The following is a 5,228-nucleotide window of genomic DNA, read 5'->3' on the forward strand; positions in this document are numbered from 1 at the left end:
ATGGGCACTTCTGCCCACCTCACCCTGCTTGAGGGAAAAGGCTATCAAGTCTCCCACAGGAAGCACAAATTTGCACCCATAAAGTTAAGTTTCTAGGGTTCATTTTGTCAGAAGGAACCTGGAGACTGTCAGCTAAGCGAAAGGAGGTAATCACCTGACTTCCCACCACCAAGATCCAAGAAGGACCTTCATAAGTTTCTAGGGACAGCAGGATTTTGCCACCTTTGGATCCCCAACTTCGCTGCAATCATACAGCCCCATCCATGAGGCCACCCAAGACCCCAATGCCCCGTTAAACTGGGGAGAAGAACAGGAAAGGGCATTTCAAAAACTAGAAGAGAAACTCACCCAGGCTCCAGCCCTTGCCCTGCCAGATGTCACCAAGTCTTTCAGCCTTTTTGTCCATGAGAAGAAAGGAGTATCCAGGGTAGTCCTGACTCAAACTCCTGGACCTTGGCGAAGGGCCAGTAACATACCTTTAAAAAAGACTAGACCCAATGTCCAGAGGGTGACCTGCCTGTCTCAGAGCTGTCGCCACTATGGCCCCCCTACTCAAGGAGGCCGACAAGCTCACTCTAGAAAAGGACCTTTCTGTTAATGTACCAGTTGAGGCCCTCCTAAGAGCTACAAGAGGGAAATGGCTCACTGGTAGCCGCCTCACCCACTACTAAGCAACTCTCCTTGAGGATCTCCGGATCTGCCTACAGGCCATCTGGGCTTTAAACCCAGCTTCACTCCTACCCACTGAAGGGGGGGGGGGGGGGGAGGAGTATGATTGTGAAGAAACCATTGACCAAGAATGTTCTTCCCTGCCTAGACTACAAGACTCTCCGCTCCCAAATTCAGATGCTGTACTCTTCATGGATGGAAGCAGTTTCGTTCGCAAGGGCATACATTATGCTGGAGCAGCTGTAGTCACCCTTGAGAAGGTAATCCACGCTGAGCCACTTCCACAGGGCTGGTTGGCCCAGAGAGCAAAACTTGTCACCCTCACCTGGGCATTAGAGGAAGCCACTGGCAAATGGGCCACTATATATACTGACTCTCAGTATACTTTCGCCACTGTTGATGTGCATAGGGCAATTTATTGAGAGAGAGGATTGTTTACAGCTGAGGGTAAAGCCATCAAAAATACTCAGGAAATTCTAGCTTTATTACAAGCAGTGTGAAAGCCAGCCCAGGTAGCAGCTGTCCATTGCAAGGGTCACCAGAGAGGCACTGATGAAATTGAAACTGGGAACCAGCTAACAGATCAGGCTGCCAAAGAAGCTGCACTGCAAGGTAAAGCCTCTGACCCAGAGGGGGGTAATATCCTTCCTGTGTTATCACAGGCTACAGAACCCCCACACTACTCCCCAGCTGAGGAAGCTTGGGCTAAGACTGAGAATGCCACAAAGAAAAATGACTGGTTAATTCTGCCGGATGGCAGGATCTTTGTTCCAAACAGCATTGGCCTACAGCTAGCCACCACCTTGCACCAAACCACTCACTTTGGGAAAGAAGCACTTGTCACATCTTTAAAAAAGGAATACTATATACCCAATCTCTGGACTATTTGTGCTTCAGTTGCAAAGCGATGCCTAACTTGTACTAACAATAACCCAAAGACTGACAGGGTCCTGCTGCTTGTGGTGCACCAGCAGGGAAATATTCCCTTTAAAGACATTGAGGTAGATTTCACAGAAGTAGGGCCAGCCCCCAGAGGCTATAAATATTTACTACTTTTAATTTGTACCTATTCTGGGTGGGTAGAGGCAGTCCCCACCCAAACAGAGAAGGCCAGGAAAGTAGCCAAGGCTCTATTAAACCTAATTATTCCTAACTATGAATTACCTATTAGCATAAGGTCAGATAATAGTCCAGCATTTATAGCAGGAACAGTTCAAGCTGTAGCCAAGGCTCTAGGAATTAAGTGGAACCTCCACACTGCCTACTGGCCTCAGAGTACAAGTCAGATAAAACATATAAACCAGTCCTTAAAGCAGACTCTGCAAAAGCTCCACCAGAAAACTAATTCTCCATGCCAGATCTTCTCTCTTTAGCTCTTTTCCAGTCCAGGTACATTCTGTATACTGATGGCCTAACTACTTTTGAAATATTATATGGTAGACCAGCCCATCTGACACCTCAGTTAGAAGATATACGGTTAGGGGTGACCACACTTCAATTCAGCAATTACAGGCCCTTCAGAAGACCCTTAATTCCATCCAGCAGTGGGTATTAAAGAGGCATCCCATTCCCATAGTGACCCCCACGCATCCCGTCAGACCCAGGGACCAGGTCCTCATCAAGGTCTGAAAAAGACAACTCCTAGGGCCGTTATGGGAAGGTCCTTACACTGTTATTCTTACTACCCCAATGGCTATAAAGGTTGCTAGCGTTGCTGCTTGGGTTCATCATTCCTGAGTCAAGTCTTATAAACCACCAGCTTCTGAAAAAAAGCCCAGTGAGTCCAGACAGACATCAGCAGGACAGTCAAACTCAGTCCTTCCCCACTGATCAGAGCGACTCAACAAAAGGAAATGACTAGACAGTGTTCTGCTTTATACTTAACCTTAGTTAACTTGCTTATCATCCTATTTGCCATAGGACTTGATGCCGTCGCCCCAGTTGATTTGGTCCCCTGGGAAAGTGTGGCTTTCGGATTCCTCTACATTTGTATGTGTTTAGTGCTTGAACTGATTTATTTTCTTCTCTATTAAGCCTCCTGGTAATAGCTAGTTGTTAGATAAACCTCCACAATGTTCAGTAAACCTGACTGGAGGACTTCTTATCTAGTCCTCTGAGCAAGCCTCACTCTTTGCTTACTTATGCCAGTCTCATCAACTCCCTTATGTTTCCATATCACCATGGGAACTGACCATGTCCTTGCCAAGAAGAACTGGACCAGAATTGATAAAACCCCACTAACTTTCAGGCTGCCCATTACCAACCTATTTGGCTACAACTCTGGGGCCAGCAAGGTCACATTTGGATATTATCTTTGCTCTGGCAAAAGGCCTAGTCCCCACTGTTATGATATTAGGAAATATTTTTGCCCTTATTGGGATTGTAAAGACTTTGGAGAATGGACAGGAATCCCAAATACATATTGGAAATTTAATCAAAGGTTTATAAGGGTCCAGACGCTACCCGGGGACTACAGCGCTAGACCCATTCAATACCCAAATTTCCGGCTCAACTTTACTAACCCGGAGGACCGCATTTGGCAAGATAGGGGACACATGTGGGGCCTAAGAATAGTTAACAAGATTGGGCCAGACCTCGGAACTTTATTATCCAGGCCAAGTTAATTCCCCACCGGTATACTCTTCCCTCTGCGCCAGGGCTAAGTTGGGACCATAGGAATCAATGCCCTGAGAGTTCAGTGCTATGGGTAGCGGCTACTAATGCTCCTCAAAACTCCTCTGAAGATTCCCCTTCCATTCACTGCCTGACAATCAGACCAGGACTTAGCTTATTTGGACTTGTAGAGGCCACCCACCAGACTCCAAACATTAGCAATCCAGAAATGGCTGAAGATTGCTGGCTGTATTTGCAGCTGAAGTCTCCCTTCTACATGGCTCTAGGAATTACAGCTAACTTATCATTCTCCTCCTTTCAATCATGTAGCACAAAGAGTTTGGCCCCACTCCTCCTTATCAACAAGGTATTTGGAAATGAATCATGTATCCAAAAGGCAACAGGAAAGTCACCTTTAGGACTGGGCCCATCAGCCTGTACCCAAATGATACTTCTCAACAGCACTCAGATTTCACATGCCCCAAACCAAACCAGGTTTATATGCCAAAAGGGAATTTACTCGTGCATAGACAACCAAGCTCTAGAAGCAGGTCCCTGCGTTTTTGCCCAAATCCTCCCTCAAGTCACTGTGTATTCAGGGGAAGGTGGAATTTCCTTCTTTCTTCCCAAGAAGGAAACCTGGGTATGCAGAGCAGTAGTTCTCCCCATCTTGGCAGGAACTGCCGTAGCTGGATCACTAGCTATGGAAACAGCCAGGCTCACAACTAGTCAGATAGGTCTGACAACAGTCTCCTCTGCAGTTAATCAAGACCTCCTAGCATTAAAAGGTACTATTTAAGATATAGCTACGCAGTTAAACTCACTAGCAAAAGTAGTCCTGCAGAACAGGAGAGGCCTAGATCTCCTTTTCATGAAACAAGGGAGACTCTGTGCAGCTTTAGGAGAAACCTGCTGCTTCTATGCTAACAAGACAGGAGTCATTCAGGACACCTTGCAAGCTATCAGGGACCGCATTAACCAGCAAGAGCGTGACCACCAACAAAACTCCTCTTGGTACTAGAACTTATTCCAGTGGAACCCGTGGATAACTACCCCCATATCCAGTATTGCAGGCCTTATATTTTTACTCCTTCTTGCCGTTACTATTTTACCTTGGGTCTTTAAGTACCTAGTTAGGTGCTTACAGGTCAGCATTGAAGACACTCAGCTTCTCATCCTTACCACCGAGCCGCCTCAAGCTCAGCTATCTAAGTAGCCCCAGGACTGACTCTAAAGGTATTGTCTAGGGACTAGAGGAAGGAATGTTACAGCTTCTCAGTGACTTACAAGCTGAGAGACCCCGGCCCACCTTCTTCCCATAGCCCCTACCTCCCCATCTATGTTCTTGTGACTTGTTTATAACTCTTATAAAGTTATATATTACATAATATCTAGCCTTTTGGAAAGATAATTGGTTTACGGAGAATTCGACCGAGACTAAAAGCTGCAGCTGCAACTAGAGATAACCTTATGGTCCTGTGAACCTTTGTTTCTGTTACTGCCAGACGCTCCTGCAGTGCTGCCCAGCCCCCACTTCCCAAAGCTGCTACCACCGAAGAAGAAGCAAAGCCCCTATAAAACCCTATCCCAACTCCATTCGGGGTCGGTGCCTTGTTAGAGACTCTGGTCTCGGCCCAGCTGCCAGCAATAAACCTCTTGCTTACTCTATTCACTGCCTCAGTGTGTTCAGTCTTGCCTGTGTAGCTGCAACAGTATTAGGTTTAAACATAAGTTATTATATATATATATATATATATATATATATATATATATATATATAGTGTGTGTGTGTGTGTGAGAGAACAAACACTAACAAAATAAGAAGAAAAAAAAAGGCACCAAATTAGAAAAAAAGTTTCACCAGAGCACTATCAACAACCTATGAGCTAAGATCAATATAGTTGGGATGGAAGTAAGAGGTAAAAAAGAAATAGAGAGAAGCTTAA

The 5,228-nt window shown here is 45.7% G+C and overlaps 1 long non-coding RNA gene across 1 annotated transcript; it reads left to right on the forward strand.

Annotated features, from left to right (window-relative positions):
* The first annotated feature begins 821 nt into the window (after nucleotides 1-821).
* LOC150004565 (uncharacterized) lies at nucleotides 822-4,950 on the forward strand. Its single transcript, XR_016512299.1, has 2 exons — nucleotides 822-929; nucleotides 4,788-4,950. It is a non-coding gene; the product is annotated as an uncharacterized LOC150004565 (long non-coding RNA).
* Nucleotides 4,951-5,228: the final 278 nt, after the last annotated feature.

The sequence above is a fragment of the Furipterus horrens genome, unplaced genomic scaffold (genome assembly GCF_987537825.1).
Source record: "Furipterus horrens unplaced genomic scaffold, mFurHor1.1.pri manual_scaffold_7, whole genome shotgun sequence".
NCBI classification, from domain to species: Eukaryota; Metazoa; Chordata; class Mammalia; order Chiroptera; family Furipteridae; genus Furipterus; species Furipterus horrens.